This window comes from Emys orbicularis, chromosome 7 (assembly GCF_028017835.1).
Source record: "Emys orbicularis isolate rEmyOrb1 chromosome 7, rEmyOrb1.hap1, whole genome shotgun sequence".
NCBI lineage: Eukaryota > Metazoa > Chordata > Testudines > Emydidae > Emys > Emys orbicularis.
The window spans coordinates 25,160,763-25,180,103 of NC_088689.1; positions in this window are offsets into that span (position 1 = coordinate 25,160,763).

Genomic DNA, 19,341 nt, shown 5'->3' on the forward strand with positions numbered 1-19,341 from the left:
GGCAAAAGCAGCCATAGGTCTATATCTTTTCCAAACCACATTTTTGGAATTTCTGCTGTTGGTACTCTCAGAGAGGGGTTATCTACATATAGGGTGTGTTTCTACCGGGGTGTGATTTCTAAAGCGCACTAACATGTTGCGCGTTGATTGGTCCATGTGGACATTGCTTTTGTGCTTTAATGTAGTGCTGTTTGAAACAGCACCATGTTAAAGCGCACTATGGAATCTTTAGTAGACACCAGCAGGGTGTTCAAAGACCAATTAAGTTGCAATACGTTTGTGCACTTTAGAAATCACACCCCCATAGAGCACATTACCCCACTGTGTAGATAAACCCTAAGCTATACTAATGCAAATTACACAATTAATGGATCAGGCATGAGAATACTGTTGCAAAAAAGGCATGGTCTGTGTCTTTACCAAATAAAGGTCATGGGATTGCTATAGAAATGACCCAAGTGGGCACTTCTAACTTATTCAATAAGAGTCCACTCAAATTCCATCTGTGATCATTTGGTCAATCCTTTTATGGAGAAAAGTGTATTTCTCCAAGTTCATATTAATTTTTGTGCACATCTGTGCACTCACCTAATCCATACCCACATGCCATATTAATTAAAATTAAAAGAACGAGTCAAATCTTTGAGAATTTTTAATTGCAATAAAGCATGTAGGATATAAATGGCTTTTTTTAACCACAAAAAATAGCTTTTTTGTTTTTTTTTCCCCCTACTTACTTGATTTCAAGTGCAAAATATTCAGACTGATTAGCCACAGAATTCTTCCCTGGTAGTTTGCATTCTCCTGTTGGATACTGAACAATAAGCATAGCTGTGATTGAAGTTTTTGTGGAATATGAATTCAAGATGGTAGCACTCAACAGGGCATAAGTGTGACAAGATATTTGAGTGTACATGTCTGAAGTTTACTCTAACCGCAACAAGTAAATTACCATTTTCTAGTTATTAATATGATCCCTGGCTGCATACAGTCAACATCTTTATAACAAAAAATTGCAATGACTTTAAATAAAAAATGTGGCACACACTTAATTTACATTTTAAGAATAGCGTATTAATAGGAAGGAAGAAGAGAAAGATGACAACTAGAAATGTCAACTGGTTTAATCATACTTAATATGAAAAGATTGCTATAACTTTAAGAATCCAGCTTAGCTGACTTTGGAGCTTAGGTTTTTATTTTTCTACTTTATAGCATGCTTCAAAACTACTTGGACAAATACAAAACAAGAATTACAGTGCACCATAAGTTATTTTAATATCCTGTAGTGGTGTATACTTCCAATGAAATCCCAAGACTATTATTAAGGTTCTGTGTTTGTGTGAAAATGTCAAGTTGTTTCGAGTGACTACATACTCTAAATTATATATAACTGTTACTTTATAGCTAATAGGCACTAAAATTACTTTAAAACAGAAATGTAAAGTTATATTTTCATCCTTTTTGACAGATAATAAAGCTTATTTATGAGATACATTTTCTCAAGTATTAAAATATATAATGTTTACAAAAAGATTAAAAATATGATACTTGATATTTAAGCAAGAAACTGAGCCATCATGAAGATATTTGCCTGAATAGTTATATCCAGTGTAAAGGCGGATAGATGTTAACTCAATAATTTCACTCAGGAAAGTCATTTGTTAAAATGGTAAAACATAAAAAAAAGGTTGTGTCTCAAAATAAGATTTAGGAGGTGTTTTTCTTTCCCTGCCTGTCATTAAACTGTAGATCTGAAATCCTTGTATATACTTTTAGATAAAATGATGACACATGATATACTGTGACTCTTTATTTTAAATTGTATCCACTAAGACATGTTGCTTAATTGCTTTGTTGTTCCCTGCCTGAGGAGAAAAAAAAAGTTATATCCTTGTATAAGCACAATGGAATGGGACATCAGCACAAGAGTAATTTCTTCTCTTGTAAACTCCAGTTAGGGTAGAGGATTTATGAAAAGGGAGATTATTGTTGGCATGACATATACGTAAGTGTACACAACATCACTAACCCCACCAATTATTCATAGTCTAAAATAAAAAGGTTTCACATGCAAATTATCTTTCTTTATTCCTGCCAAGCACTTAGTAAATAAAAACATATAAACACCTGGATCTATCTTGTTATCTGAGAAGTGTGAGGGATATCAGAAAACTCTAGTGCAAATGAACCACAGTTATAAGGCAACCTTCATAGAAGGTTACAGAGTGTATATTCTATAGTTACAGTAGGAGTTAATTGTCATGCTGAAGCAAACCCTGTACTGTGTTTAGGATTACCTCTTCAGTTGAGGGTCTGTGACTATCTTTATGCGTCTTAGTTCTACTGCTCTGCTATACAATATTATACCAAAGCATGAACAAAAGAAAATTACCCTGAAGCAATGGAGTGCCACAGCGCATTGTCGCTATTAATCTTTTAGTAATGGCAATGCTAATTTGACATGATGCATAGTAATTTATTAATAGAAACACGAAGTCCAAAACTTAAAATATTCTATGTGCGAATGGATGAAACTGGAAATTGGTAATGGGTTACTAACCCTTTCTGGGGTCACAGGTTCAGTTTCAGCCCAGATCAATAATGACAGCACACCATGATCATATATGAAATAAGACAATGGCATTAGAAAATTAAACAAAATAAATAACCCCACCACAACTGAAAACCTTGCTGACAGTCTGAATGCAGACATTAAGGCTTGAATGGGCATAGACACTGCATTACTCTGTTAGCCACATTGGCCTGTCCAGGAGAGGAAGTATACATTGCTTCATCCCCTGCTCTTTCTATCTTATGGCTACACTAAAAGAAGTCTGGCTCAAAGGCAGACAGCCCTTTACCTGACATGAACCCTGTAGCCCTAAACCTGCACACACTTATCTACATTTGTAACATAACACATGAATAGTCCCATGTGCATAATTTTTTTCAGGATCAAGGCATGTGTTTACTTTAAAATTATACATATATTTGATTTCTTCTTTCTCTGCTCTTTTAAAATCTTCCTCCCTTTTAAATCCAGGATTTAGCCCTTTTCTTGTAGAAGGAAAGACAAAGTTTACTCTTAGGTTCTTAAGTGCTACTACCATTACTTGGCTGGTCAGCAGGGGATGCTCCTGTGCTGGAAGGCTGAGTCCTTTCTGGGAAACTGAACATGTCACCACCTCTGTGAGGTACCTAGCTTCTGCCTGCCTAGGGCATGGGGTCCAGAGTCTGTTCTCAAGCATTTGTCTCTGCATGAGAGCACAGCAGGTTGCTAGTGTGCAACTAAACTAGCTACAAAATGTTTAGCTGTGCTTATAAAAAGACTAATCTGTGTTCACATCATATAAGCTTTGTTCCTTATCCTGAGCCATCATTAACTATTAATCCAGAGTGTTTTTTTTTTTCAATTGTCTGTTCTATTTTTGTTTGTTTCCAGAAAACAGTAACCCATTCTGGATTGAACAGAGTACTAGAAAGGCAGAGATATTTTTAAACACTTTTATATACACATTAACAGATGAATAAAAAGCAATAGGGAGAAAAGGAAGATGTATTTCTCATTGAACTTTAACAGAAAACCACTATAGAACTTTATGATTTGTTAGGCAGCAACAGATAAACCTGGGGAAGTCTTAAATTCTACCTGCCTGATTAATGTCAAGGTTAGGTTCGATCTACACTGGTTGCACACATGAATTTCATGTTCTAAAACCTTAGAAGGAGCTGGTGTAACATGAGCCATTATTTATTGGATATAATGACCACTAGCCAAGGTAAAACATGGTATTATGCATTAATAACATCATGTTATCTTGGGGAAATGAGGCTATTAATGCAGGTCACCTGCACTATAGCTCAGACTGTATTCAGGTGGAGGCCATCAAAACTTCTGCTTAACCTTGAAACAAGTAGAGTTCAAAGCCTGCCTTATCAATTAAGGAAAAATGTTTGAAGGTCTTCTTTTCCCCATTGTCCTTTCAGAGTACTTTCACCTTTTCCCTTTTTTCATTTTGCTCAAATTTATTTTCATTCTTTTTTCTTCAAAAACGCTAGTCATTGGCTCTGTTAGTTATGGGTATTGGAACAATTTAACACACTTTGCAATAAGAACTTCCATTCACGTACTGCTTCAGCCATGAACCACTGACAAACAAAGGGACAGATCAGATTTTTATCTCATTTACATTGGTGTAAATCAGTAGTTACTCCATTTGTAGGCAGATAGATACCCCTCCTCCCTCCGTGTAAAAATAAGATCAGGATCTTGTTCAAAGCATATAATCACAATTGCTGCATTTACCTTGTTTTGAAAAAACTGTGGTTCTCAAAAAAGTGTTGTATCATTTGCAATAACTCTTTACAAGTTTAGTACTGTTTGTAGGATTTTAAATAAAAACAAAAACATTTTTCTACCTCTATTTATATTCCCTAATCACCCTATTATCTAGGGGCCAAATACAGGAATTTGTAAGCTTCCTCAAAGATATAATAAGGGCCTTTTTGTCAGCTTCATCCTCAAGATTGGGGCAGGCTGATTTATACTTTTGTTGTCATTATTCCTGTATCTTTAAAAGAAACTTTCATAATCTTTGCCTTCTTTTTAACTTTAAGCACTGGAGGCCTTGGTAATCTTATATCATTTATATTAAGACACAATATTACCTGACTTTCCTAAATTCCTTCTTCCCTTTTGTTGTTCTGATTTATCTTACAACCACACTCTCACTAGACAATGATAAAAAAAAAATAAAGGAGTTTTCTTTTGTCATGTGTAGGAAATGTGATTCATTCATTATCTTTAACAGGCCTTCAGACCACCAGACATCTGTGCAATGTCTGGCAGCAGTAAAAAACAAAAACCAAAAAAAACAGCTAAACAAATATATATATGTAAGGATTATAAATCAGCAGAACTTATTCTGGCAGTACTTTAAGTAGGAATATATTTGAATTATCGTGCGCAATTCTGGTCACTATATTATAAGAAGGACATTGCTGAGATTGAAAAGGTGTAGTGGAGGGCAACCAACATGATTCAGGATTGGTGGATAAGAACAAAGAAGACATATTAGCCAGAGTCAGCCTGTATTACTTGAAGGCCCCATCCTGTAAGATGTTGGCTGGCTTCTGCAAGCATGTTCAACTTCTGTTCCCATTTCCTGGGCCTTCAGCACCTGCACAGCAGGCACTCAGCACCATCGGGATCAGGCTGTAAAAATGGCAGCTAAAGGGCAGCCTTCTCACAAAGGCTGTAGTGTATACAACTTGAAAACAAAGAAATGGATTGATAGCAATGAGTTGTTGAAGTGAAAATAATTCAGAAACTTAAGAAATCAAGCCAAACTGGAAATTACCTATCCATTCATGTACTGAATTTAAGATTAGAAGAGTGCAAACAATGTTGCACATAAGTATTGCTAAGAGCAAAATAGTAGAAAGGTCACTTTTTTTTTTTAATGCCTTTTACCGTTAGGAAAAATTCAAAGCTAGGTTTGCACCTGCAAAACTACTTTTTTTCTTTGGAAAAAAACTAAATTTGTGCACGAGAGTGGAGCAGGACTTGAAGATCAATGGGTAAATTTTGTTTCCTGCAATACATGTTCTTGACCCAACTGTTACACATGCAGCAAGAGCATTGGCTGGGGGAGGGAAGGAGAAGAGAAAAAGAGAAGTTAAGTGGAAAAGTAGAACAATCAAAAGCAATAGTGTATTAAAAACTCCTAGAAAAATAAGCAATAATTCCCAGAATTAGATGTAATTATTAGTTTGTTGTTTTGTTTTGAATTTTCATTTATGCTTTAATGAGAAGAAAATTATTTTTTGAGGAAAGGAGGTATTGTTCTGTTATTTAGATAAATACAAAATGTCAGACAAGGAGAGCATAGTCAAATTAAAAAGAGTGGAGGAGGAAAGAAATACCCCTGCTAAGCAAGCCTCATAAATTCTTCTGTACAAGAGCAAGAGGGTCAGAATTAAATCTAAATGGAGCACTTTTTGATAATTTTCGCACTAGCCATGCTGGGGTAAACATTTGGGTCCAGAATAAAGGCTTAGATTGGTCTCTCTGGTACCTAAGGATAGAATGTAAATAAGTGGGAGGGATGTGCAATTTTTTTTCCTTCTCACAATAAGATTTATAATTATTTTTTATTTTGTTTTGGAAAACTAATGGCATGGAAAGGATGGAAGAGTAGTTGTTCCAGATTGATGTGCTGATTCGGGAGAGCACTTCAGCACCTGTTTATCCAAAACACTTGCTTACATGTTACACATTGCTGTTCAGTATAATTCATGATACAGAAATTATTCGAATTTACCCTTCTTCAGGCTGGCCTGGCTCAGCGTCTAACCAGTAGATACTACTGTTACCAAGGAGGTAATCTTCATCTTAAATCTGTACTTTGAGTCAGTATCAGCTTGGAACACTATGGGTATAGAGGGCTTAGTTTATGAGGAGGATAGGGATACACTGATATTCACTAACCAAAACAGAGTCAGCAATGAAAGGCATGTGTAGATCAAAAGGTGAGGCAACATTATAAGAACAAACAAAAGCCTTTCAAAAGGCACAAGTCTAATCTAGGCCTTGGCCAATTCAGATAGTTTCCGCCCTTCGTGAAGGTTGTACCACGTTTTAGAGGCCAAATAACAGCAGCATCTGGCCAGTGAGACTTGAAGCTTAATTGATTTTGAGAAACAACAGAAAATAAAAGTACTCTATATATTTGTCAAGTGCTAAATTATGTTATGGTTGAGAATGGACTTCAATTTGGGCAGTTCAGAGATCTTTATGTACCAGTCTGCCTACCTGTTCAGAGCTTTGAACCTTGGAAGGAAATGTCTAAAGTGAGCTATAATTTTCAAGGGAAATTAACTATATTTTGAATGCAGCTTTATTTTCAATTATTTTATATTTATAGTAAGACATAAAACAAGCTAAATCATTTAATTTTAGCCCCATAGCTTTAAATGTAATGTATGCTTCGTTATTAGGAAGGAGTTAACTTTTCAGTGAGATGTGTAAGGAATTTTGTTAACAACTACCAGGGCTAAGCCGCTTAATCCTTGGACACCCAGAAGAGATGCTAAAATGTTTACTAGGAATTAGGGATGAGTGATCCTGTTAGGAGAAAATAAGAACAGTCTCCTTCCCCAAAATTTGAACTGAAACTCTAAAAAAGTTTGGATAGCTGTGTTTCCCCCATTATTTTTCATTCTCATGGCCTTAAGCACTTTCTGGATTGGGCCAGAACTGAAAGGAGTATTGGTGAGTCATGGTTAAATGTCTGTTTTAGAGAAATTCCAGCTCAACTGGAAGCAAAATTACCAGAAATATCCCAAGCAACCTGAGAGCTCCAACTGCATTTTTCAGGCCCAAGAGTGTCTCACAAGGTTAGGATGAGATTCCAAACCAGCCTTGAGGTTCACTCATCAGTGTGGCCCAGTTCCTGTGCCCACTTATATGAACACACTAGGACTTGAAGCAGCTCCATAGCTATGGGTTTGCTGGATAGGGGACCAAAGCAGTGGAGAACGTTCACATGGGAACAATGAACTCCCCTCCTTGTGGCTAGGGTGACCAGATGTCCCGATTTTATAGGGACAGTCCTGATATTTGGGGCTTTTTTTTATATGGGCTCCTATTACCCCCCACCCCCGTCCCGATTTTTCACACTTCCCGTCTGATCACCCTACTTGTGGCAAAAATTATTGCAGGGGGAAAGGGAAGTGAATCTATGTAGAGCAGGAGCTGGTTCTTGCACAGTGCAGATCCTGACTATGCCACCAAATTAATTGGGAAGGTGCACAGTGGGTGAATTCTCCGCTCTATAGGATGTGATAGCAATCACAGATGAACTATGCAGGTGCCTGGAAGTAAGGGTTCCATCCCCCAACTCCTACATAGTTCCCATGAACAAAGTAATTTGACTTGGATTTTGCTCAGAGTATGAGGACTTACGCCTAATAGCAGAGTTTCCAGGTATCCTGGTGGTTGAGACTTTTGGACAGTTAAAAAAAAAAAAAACCTATTGCAGAGTAAAGTAAAGCAGGAGTGATCCCACATGATATTTAGAAGCAAAATAATACTTAGACTACACTGGTTAACATATAGCATACGCTAACCATATTTGGCAAATGCATTTACTTTCATGAAATTTCATCAGGGATGAATTTAGCCTGCCTCGTCTTAAGCAACCAAAATAAACATGGTACTCAATCTTTAACTTTCAAGTTAAGTACATTTCAGCTCAGACACTCCAGTTGCCCGAGCAAATGGATTTATTCTCTGATGTCATTTTTCTCTTGTCATTTTGGTATTTGATTGCAGCATATTTAAAATGTTGGTTGCAATCATAACAGTGTGGTGTTTAAAATGCATTCAATTCACACGTTGTCCTTGTGGAGGATGGTTATTTGTCTCTGTCCTCTGAGGAAGAACATGGTATGATGAGCAAAATCTGGTGTAATAAAGAAGAATGATGTGCAAAACCCCACAGAAAGAATGCATCTTTATTCCCTACACTAAATATGTTTGGGTGTGTAGATATCTATTTGATATAGTTCAAGTAAACTATTACACAAATAAAGGTAGGCGTGCTATTGCGTCCTGCAAACTGCAAACTGTACAAATACAGCCAAACCTTCTCCTATGAATAATTGATAAAGGATTAAAACTGTTAAAAGCATATATTTTCCATGCACCAAGGGCATTTGTCTAATAGTTTTCTACTGTGATAAACGAGGTACATCTCCTGGTTTGTAGTTCCTGGAGAGGTTTTTAAAATGTTTAATATTAGAGTAACATGTTTTAATCATTATACTATTATTATAAGCATTTATAATAAAGCAACCATCACCATAGTACCTGGGTTCACTCTGTTACATTTCTTGAGAGTACGGAGCAAAATACTCCATGACCATATTTAATGTGATAGTGTTAAGGATTGAGGTGGTAAAATGCTCTTTTGAAGGACAGAGACAGAGGTAGTAAGCTAGGCAAGATACTATTCATAAGTTAGAATAGCTATTCAGCTACGTACATTTGTGCATAATACTTCAATAAGGCCATATTTTAAAACTTTTAATGATTCTTTTCCAAACAAACTCATAAGAATACAATCAGTCTGGCATTTGGCATTTATTTTAAAAAAAAATGTCTGAATTGCATAAGAAAATCTATGATGAAACCAGTCTGATTAGTGGCTATCTTAGTGCAACAAAAGCAAAGTAGTAAAACCAAAGATGAAAGAAATATCCTTCATAGAAAGACAACAGGCCAAATGCTGCTACTCTTATTCATACAAGAACTAGTCTGGTTGAAGTCAGTTAGTTACTTGAATGAGTTAAGGATCAGGAAGAAGCTAACAGCAAATTTCTGCTCTCATTTATTGCTGGGATTTCAGTTCTGATACTCTGTTCTCCTTACATGCACTGAAATTCCATTGACATTGTACATTTTAGACCAACTAGTAACAATAGTAAAAAGTAATAAAGTTGCAGCTAACGAACAGGTGGCCTCCTAATAATAAATGTTAATGTGAATTATTTGACCACAAACCGACAGAACCAATTGCTCACAATGGACCAGTGATTTCATTGAATATCACTTCAGATCTTGTGTTACTTAAGCAATTCACACTTGTCACCACCACTGTAGATCATACCTAGGATACTATTTTATTTAAAATCACCTTATAATTCAAAGGGCACCAAGCATCCAGACAGAGACAGACAAGGATGGATTGTTACAAGAGCTCATAGAGACCAATGTTATTGCCCAAAGTAATATCAGTTTTGCAAAATAAGGATAATGCACCTAATCTGGAAGCAGTCTGAAAAAGTGAGAAGCTAACACAGTTTGGTGGGGGTACTTGATAGTGGCTTAAAAAATCCTTAAAAGTATTTGAAATTCACATGGAAGTATAATTTTAAATCTATCAGGAAAACAATAGTTGTGCTGCATCGTGCTGTAAGGATAGTTTCAGGAAAATTATCATGTCTTGTGGCTTTTGGCCTAGAGAAACTTCCAAGCACTCTACAGGAAAGATACTCATGAAGCATGACATAAAAGAAAGAAGCACCAGATTAGAATCACCTGACAGACAGCTGCAGAGGGATGTGATATTAGCTGTGAAGGTGTCAGTTATTTTCCTTCCTTGGTGATGGAGAAAAATGTGACACTGCACCCCATATTCTTCACAGTGACATTATGATGATATGATTATAGCATAATTATGAAGAATGTTATGCAAGATGGGTCATGTGAGGTGTCATTGGAAAAGTTATGATTTGCTGAATATGATTATCCTATTTGTATGCATATATCATTTTTGTTTCTAAAGCTAGGAATAATGACTATGTATCTGGATTTTAATCGTGCTTATTCTGGGTGACACCCACAACTACCCTTTCTGGTACAACAATGAAGAAGCCAGACAGTGCTGATGGACCACCAGCAAAGACAATGGACCTTGGATGAACTTAACCTTCCTGTGAACATTCCAGACAGCCTGTAAGTAATGGCTGCTATGACTCAGCAAGGAATGCAAGGGCTTGTAACCAGGCCACATGACTCTGGACTCCATCTTGGGATGTCAGTGTTTTTCCACAAACTGAGTTTGGGACAAAAGGGTTTCTGCCATATGCTAAAGCTATATAAGGCAGGGAGTGACATCATCTGTGGTTCTTCACTCCCCACACAAGACTCCTAAAAACACCTAAGGAACAGAGATGGAACTGGGGAAGTGCTGGACCCAAGCTAAAGGGATTTCTAGCCTGTGTATGAAAAAAGGGGATTCCAAGCTGCAAAGCAAGTGTAGCTTGTGCCTTAAGAATCTGCAGCCTGCTTGTATTATCAGTCAGGGTGAGAGATTGTTAATTCAAATCCTATCTTTCTAGTATGTTAAATTTTGTTTGGTTTTTGTTTATTTACTAGGTAATCTGCTTTGATCTGTTTGCTATCACTTAAAATCTATCTTTTTGTAATTAATAAACTTATTTTATGTTTTAATCTCAATCAGTAAGTTTGGAATGATTTGCTTGGGAATCTTAGCTCAGGGGGCTATTGCATTTCCTCTCCACATTGAGGGAGGGGCGAACTCTGTGAGCTTATGCTGTACTGTACCCTGTGCAGTGCAAGATGGTATAATTTTGGGTTTATACTCCAGTGAGGGGGGCGGGGGTCCTAGGTTGGGAAGCTGGAGGTTATTTTGTCTGTAGCCACTCTACTGTTGGTTCAAGCAGTGGCTAGTCAGAGAGTCTGTATATAACTGCAGCTGGGTGTGTCCCCAACTGTGTGAATACTGAAGGAAGGTTAGGACCGGGAGTGGGTCTTCAGCTTGTCACAGCAGCACAGTGTGAAAGGGAGCCCGGGCTGGTGGGTCAGAAGGCTCAGTGGTACCCCAGTTCCAGGTGGCACCCCAGGGAGAACCCGTCACAAAAGAAAAATGACTTCCTTGAACTATTGACAGATATCACTGAGCTTCTTGGATAAAATCACAGGAGCTCTAAGCTCCAGCTACTGAGTGATAGCTATGGGCCTGACTGACCCATCCAGCAGAATATCCATGGGAGGTAATCAAGCAGAAGAAACTCTCATGATTACTCTCATGGTATTTCTTCCACATTCTTCCTTAGGGTGAGGGGGTTTGTCTCCTCACAAAAGAACCTTATGAGCCCCCTGAGATCTCATTTTTGGAGGCACAGAGGCCTCCATGCAATGGCTTTTGTACCCACTCTTGGTCCCTCATCCAAACCACCAAGCAGACTGGCTCCATTGGAAGTATTCTGCAGATCTTCTCCAGCTGCCAGCTGCTCCTGTGACACTCTTAGTGGAGTAGGGGTCTTCAGGACAAAGGGGAATGCCAATAAAAAGTTTACAGTGTCAGTCTGTACTTATTTTTTAGATGGTTTACTGCTGGGTCCCCCCATAATCCCGAACATCCTGCCCTAAACTCCATGCACAGATTCCCGGTGGATCAGAGGAAAGGAGAAACAGTGCTGTTGATGTGTCTGTTCCTAGCCTTTCCACCTGGGCAGAGGGTCCCTTCCATGTAGAGTCAAGTTACAATGACACCATAGACAAAACACTATAACCAATCAAGCAAAGAGAGAGAAAGTTCACTCAGGAGGAAAGAAAAATGTAGTGAAAAGAAATAAAAAGGGTAGACAGAACCTAAGGGACTCACATAAGGAAGAGTTTGCTGAAAGGGCTGAATTTTTGCTCAAAAGAAGATCATCAATGTCATAGCCCTCTAATTATTAAAAAACAAATATCCTTACCTTCTTAAAGCTTAGCTCTCATTTACTAAAACTAAACAATTTTTAAAGGTTTATTTACTTTTCAGTGGGGCTGGTCAGAGGACGACAATTCTGTTTCATGGCAACCCTCAGGGTTTTGAAATTTGTTTTCATTATGCATTGGAACAAAACCAAAACCTTTCAAATGTTTTCACAAAAATGGAATTGTTTCAAAATGTTCATTTTTAGATCAAAACTTGATCTTTTAATTCAGACAGAAGTGGGGGGGAGTAAAGTGGAGGAGACAGGTTCAAGTCCCTATTTTTCCAGATTCAGAGGAAAGTTTTCAATGCCAGATTATTCCAAAGCAGGCAGAGCAGAGACTTGAACCTAACCAGTCTACAGAGCAAGAGAGAAAGTCTCTTTCTCACAACAACTTTGTTGAATCTCATACGTTTCAGCATATTGACAAACCAGCATATTTTGGCAGAATTTCATTTAGCCAAAAGTGATCCGAAAAACTCTACTTTTTACCATTTTGGCTATTTGTTTACACTTTGCACATTTCACCCAACTTGGGCAATGAAAACAGACTGGCCACTGCCGTTTTCACTTCCAGCAAGTTTTCCTTTCCATTTCTGTACTAGCATGATAATGTTGCCATCCTGGGGATCACAACACTGCAGAAGAGTGGCTGCATAAAAAGAAAGCTTTAACTGAAATACTTTAGAAAAACAGACCTGAAAAGATTCAAATTTTCTTAAGAAGGGCCAGGACTCTTACTCCCCTGAAGTAATACCTCACTTCCTGATTAATCCAATCAAACTCAGTGGGACTATTTATATAGTAAGGTACTACGCAATAAATGAGATTGTGAATCTGGTTATGCTACAGAGCAGGTAAGTCAGGGGGCATAAGGAGCCACCCCATTCCCTTTGTGGGCTGTTTTTGCAGGCAGCAGTGTGTGTGTGGGGGGGGAGGGACAGCAGCCACAGGTCAGTGAGAATAGGTAAAACATCAGCAAGCACAGTTGAGCTGGTACAGAGGAGGAAGCAAACTAGCAGGAAAACGGCAGGACCAGTGTACTTCCCCACATAAAGCAAGAGAGATGCAGGGACCAATATGTGTCACAGCTCAGTCCCTGCTCTTAGGGCATCTCAAATACATGCTACCCCATACTTGGGCAGACTGTAACATGTGTATGATGGCAAAATTGTGCCCTTAGCAGTGCTTATTACTGCAACAGCTTACGTGCTTGGTACAAAATTTTATATACATATTGAACATAAGAGTACCCACACTGGGCAGTTTTAGAGACTCTCTGCTCCATATCCACCTTATATATATATATTATGTGTGTGTGTGTGAAACCACATTAGCATTTCCAGGAGTAATAAAACAAAAACTGACAAACAAATCTAGCCATAAAACAAAAGCTAACCAAAGCTAAACCAAATAAATAACTCTTGCAACATATTCTGAACCTTGCTAGAGACAGGCTCTGGTGGACCGCTAAGGGAAGTGAATTCCAGAAGCAGAGGCACTCAACTGAGAAAGCCCTGCCACTGCCCCTGGAGATTTCAAACTGAGAACTAACAGCAAGAGCCTCCCAGCCAATTTTAACTGCGATGACAAAGTACAGAGAGGGAGGCGTTCTCTTAGGTGACAGAGTCCCAGACCATTAAGGGCTCCAGCAACACACTGAATTGCACACAAAAGCACACAGAAGCCAGCACAGAGAACTGATCACAGGATATATGTGTTGATGCACAAGAGTCAGGCAGTTGTTTGCTAGAAACCCTATCCCTCCTCTTGCACTCCTGTATCTGGACCATTGAGAAAGTGAGTGGAAATTTCAGGCTTTGTGATCCAATAGGCTCCCAATGGGCAGGAGGGTGGGGGGAGTGAGGGCAGTGCTGCATACTTCCCCTAAGTAGCACAGCCACTGCTTCAGAGTGAGTTCCCCAGTAGCCTTGAGGAATTCTAGCTTACTCAGTAACAGAGCTGGCGCTTCCATTTAGGCGACCTAGGCGGTCGCCTAGGGCACCAGGATTTGGGGGGGCGGCATTTTGCCACCCTCAGCGGCAATTCGGCGGCGGGGGGTCCTTCCGCGCTCCGGGTCTTCGGCGGCAATTCTGCAGCGGGTCCTTCACTCACTCCGGGACCCGCTGCCGAAGTGCCCCGAAGACCGGGAGCGCGGAAGGACCCCCCCCCCCCCCGCAGAATTGACGACGACGACCGGGAGCGCAGAAGGACCCCTGCCTAAGGCGCCAAAAACTCTGGCACCGCTCCTGCTCAGTCAGAATCACTACAGGGGACTTTTGCTCCAACCTGGCCTCTCTGCACCTTCTCCACCTGCTGAAAATAGAATCTAGCTTGAAATTTTGGACCTACACTAAGCAGGCAGTGTCCCTTTAAAAATATCAGAATCTGCCTCCCTTTAAGAATAAATACATAAATAAATAAATAAAACCCCAAGGCCTCTGAAATACAAATCTGCTTGTTGTACCAAAGTCATCCAACATTCCTAAAAGAGAGCTAATTTTTGTAGCATCTTTTGCTTGCAAAGCTACCTGACTAAATGCAGAAAATTGGGTCCTCCCACAGGGACTACCTCCTCCCTGTGATGCACATAGCCTGCAGCTAACATGCAAGTAGGACAGAAGCACAACTTGAAAATACTCAAGCATACGGACTACACTATGAAAAAAAAAGAACCATGGCTATTTGACATGCAAAAACCAGCTCCTCGTAGCCATGTTGTGTCTGTATATATTAGGGCTACCCTACAACTATTCATTAGTAATAACAAAAATAACTTGTAAATATAACTATAAAAAACCTACAGTGGTATTAATATGTATGCATGAAAATTGAATGACCTTAACTACTGTATATTTCAAATACCACAGAAAAGTGAAACGCATTATAGTATTTCATTTTCTATTGGTTTTTCTTTTAACTGTTCGTACAAATATATATGACAGAAGACTTATGAAACTATGTTTGTCCACAATATTAAACTGCAATTGCTTCTCCCCACTGCATTACATAATCACTTTGTGCAAGATGAATTATAAAAAAATAATAATAATAAAATAAAATAATAAAATAAAATAAATAAAAATACCTTAGTACAAAATATATGCAGAATTTATTTTCCATTGAAGGTCTATAGGACTACCTCTTAAGCCTGGATATGAAAAAAATTGCCCTTTTCACAGCTGATAAAATACAAATTAATCCTTAGAGGATTTAATATGTGCCTATTTATTACCTTCAAGTATGAAAGTACTGCTGCAATTAATATATCCTGCACTACTGTATGTACGAGTCCATAGCATTGTCTTTGAAACAAGAAATATGTGCAAAACTATTTTTAATAAAGTAATTTTTTCGCTACTGTAGGTGTGACAAAATGCCTTTAGAAGGTCGAAAATCCCAGTGTTTCTCTATAGTTACATTACTGCTGCTAGAAACAGCATGAATTCTAAAGCTTCGAGTTAAGGTGTCTTAAGGGTATGAAGTAATGTCATTTGTATGCAACTGCAACTTAGCTTTATTATGAGAAATGCAAACATTTTAAAAATTAAAGAAATATTTTTCTTTCTTTGTAGATTAATCTATTTATTTACCCTCCAATGGTTCTTTTTATAAGCTACAGTTTCATTATTTGTATGTGCTGCTAAAGTTAACTCTTAGAATGCTAGTGTTTACCAGATTGCCAGTCAAACAAATGATCTCCTGGTTGAACAAATATGTCTGTATCTTCCAATAGTTTAAGAGTTGTTATGTTAGAAATGTGTGACTGTGTTTGCAGAAAAAGTAATCCTTTCTTAGGCACCTACAAGAGTCTATTTATGTTGATATCTATTTATAGTTTCCATTTATTTAGCATATTTTGGCCAAATTACAAGGCTGCACACCTTACATATCTGCTAACTTTTAAGTTTAGATTAAAGTGATTGGTGCCACAACATATTTTAGATGGTAACTTTAGATAATCGTTATTGCTCATATTTTGTAATAGTAACTTGCTGGCTGATCATTTATCCCCATGGCCTCAAAACTTTAATAGTAAAAACTCCGAGAAATGAAAATTATTCCATTTTATCATTAAATAATGATACCTTAAATTACCATAAACCTCGTTCTTTAAGTTCATGTAATGAGTTAGCTTTTATTCATATTTTGTTAAGGATAGAATGTCTGTTTGATAGTCTGCCTTTGTTTATTCATCAGCAAAGTCCATATAATGTACTGTCCTGTCCATGATTTATTTACAGTCCCTGCAGTAGTGTTTATTTAGGGTAAATGAACACCTCTGTGGGACATGAGGATAGCAGCACTTCTGTACTCAGAGTATTACGGTTCCTCTTCTGTCCCATTTCAGTCCATGAAGCTTTTTTGACAGACAGCATGAAAAAAATCTGCATAAGGAAAAGTAACTGACAGCTGGGGTCAGACTCTCTCTGTTTAATGACACTGCCAGTTACACATTTTGAATTGTTTAAATATGAGTCTACAGCTTCAACAATCATCATCTCACTGGTTCCACTTTTCATACCCAACAGCCAGGAAACTGACACGTAATTACACACTTACTGATGGTATCGCCGGTGCCGATAATTAAAACTGCCACGGGAGGATTGCTATTGCTAGTCTACAGCTGGGATGTTGTCAAGAGGTAGAAACTCCAGCAGCTTTTAATGCTATCTTCTTACAGGTGGACCACGGCCGCCAGTGTTGAAGTAATAGAAAGGCCTCAGCACATCATTCACAATGTCTCGCACAAATGAAGAAAATCTATTAACAATCCAATAAGTGAAATACAAACACAATGACCTAAGGGTTAAACTGTCTGGGTGGACTTAGAACTCAGATCTATTATGTATTGTTCTTTTTCCTTTCGGAGGTATTTACAGGAAAAGATCACAAATGTTTCGCCACCTATTGCAGTACATAAGAATCTTATCTGGGCAGTGCTGGAATTGTTGTATAGAAGCAATTATTATTTAATTCTGCTTGATGCCATCCTTTTCAATATATAACTAAAATCAAGAACAAAGAAAGAACAATTCAAAAAACATGAAAACTTTAATAAACATAAGATTTTGGTAAAAAATAATAGATGGCGTAGGGCATTATTTTGAGGATATTTTTGAATATATGCAATATTCAAATGCTTATCAGCTAATCAGATTGGTGGTACCAGTAGCAGTGATGACATGCATACCACCACCTTCCTTTCCCCCACTTTGAATGGGGGTGGAGGGGAGAGGACAAAAGGGCAAGGGGGGAACTTGTGATCCTGCTGATTTACCCTCCCCCTACTTCCTGGTGGGAGGATGGAAGTGGGTTGGCTCTAACAAGGTCTGAGCTCTGAGCCTGGCCCATCCATTCCTGCTTCCATGATTGGGGTCATTGCAAACCACTAATTGGCTCCCACTTGCAGAGGTGGGGGATGGGGAGGGAAGAGGGGTTGTTTCTGACACTGCTGGCTTTTGGCCATTTTGGCTTTGTTCCTGCCACACCCTTTCCCACCCTTATTTAGTAGACGGGATGTCTTTGGATGCCAGGGGCTATGCTGATTGGGGTCTGGAACGGATGCGTTTCCCATATGACAAAAATGTCAAATCACGGTGTGGGGATTTTTTCCACTTTCTATCCAGCAACTCAAAGGAAAATCCCTCAGAAGGATTTACATTACATGTGTCACAACTCTGACAGGTTTCAGTGTGGTGGATGGCTCGAGAAACTGCGTGATATGAGGTCCCTGAAACCCAATGGGCTACTTGGGCATAGATAAGTGGGTGATGTCTCCCCTCATCTCCTCTCTCCTACCTCTGGCAAAGATGAGGGGAATGAGTTAGGACTCTGGCTTTCTATAAGGGTCCCCAGGCAGGGCTGAGGTGTAGAGGGGGTTTGTAGAACCCAGGGCCCTTGATGCTCATTCAAATTCCACACTGGAAGACCCCTGAGAGATAGTTCAAGAATAGGTTCCCAGCTGGTTAATAGTTTTATAAAGTTGTGGCCTCCACATTTTACCACCCTCTGGTGTGTGTGTCTCATTTGCTTCCACATCTGCATCAATAACTTGCAGAGAAAAGTAGCTAAGTGTGACTGTACAGCGATAGCATAGATTAGAGAAGGCAATTTAGTCAAATGAAGGGAGCATAGAACTGGAAGCCAAGTTCAAATCCAGCCTGTGTCACTGATTTGCTGTGTGGCCTAGTATTAAACATGACTGTTTTGCCTCATTTTCCCCATTTGTAAACTGGAGACTAAAATACTAACAATCTCTGATGTTGTGTAAATTAACAAGAATAAAACACAATATTAAATAACTTAAAAGTAATAAAGTGCTACTTAAGTGCTAAGTACTATTATTATTAGCTGACAATCAATGGCAGCTTTCTTATGTGGATTCCATTGCACTTAGTAATAGAAGACTTGGGATGAAATAAGCACCTACCTCCTGAGCTATGTCAGGTGGAGGAGGGAGGTACAATTTCAGGCAATGGTGGCTGGATGCACTATGGACTTGATCCAACATCACTGAAATCAGTGGAAACTCCCATTGACTTCAATGGGCTTTGGATCAGGCCTGATGGGTGCACAGCACAGTCAAAAAATGCCTTCAAAGGTGCTCTGCCCTCCTTCCCCTTACACAGGGCATGCTAGATACAGCCTATGGCTCTTTCCTGCATGACAGCAAATGTGGGCAGGAAGCAAGTGGTTTGTTGTGTCCCCACCCTGAGCCCAGCATAGTTGCCTTGCAGCAGTCATAATTTGTCCCTTGGTCAATATATAAATAACAGAAAAAGCCCAAAAGTCCCAAACAAGAGAGAGAATGCAGAAGAACAAGGGGACATCCTGGACAAACAATCAAGTTCTACTTTGTCACAAATGAATAACTTTAAACATGTTGGATACAAAAGTTAATGCTGCCACAGATACCCGATAGCCCAAAGCTGAATCAGAATGGGCATCATTACAGAGCATAAAATTGACTGGTTTTAAATAATCTATTCATCATATTCGACATAACAGCTTCAATCAACAGTAAGCATTTCTGTCAATGTTTCACCG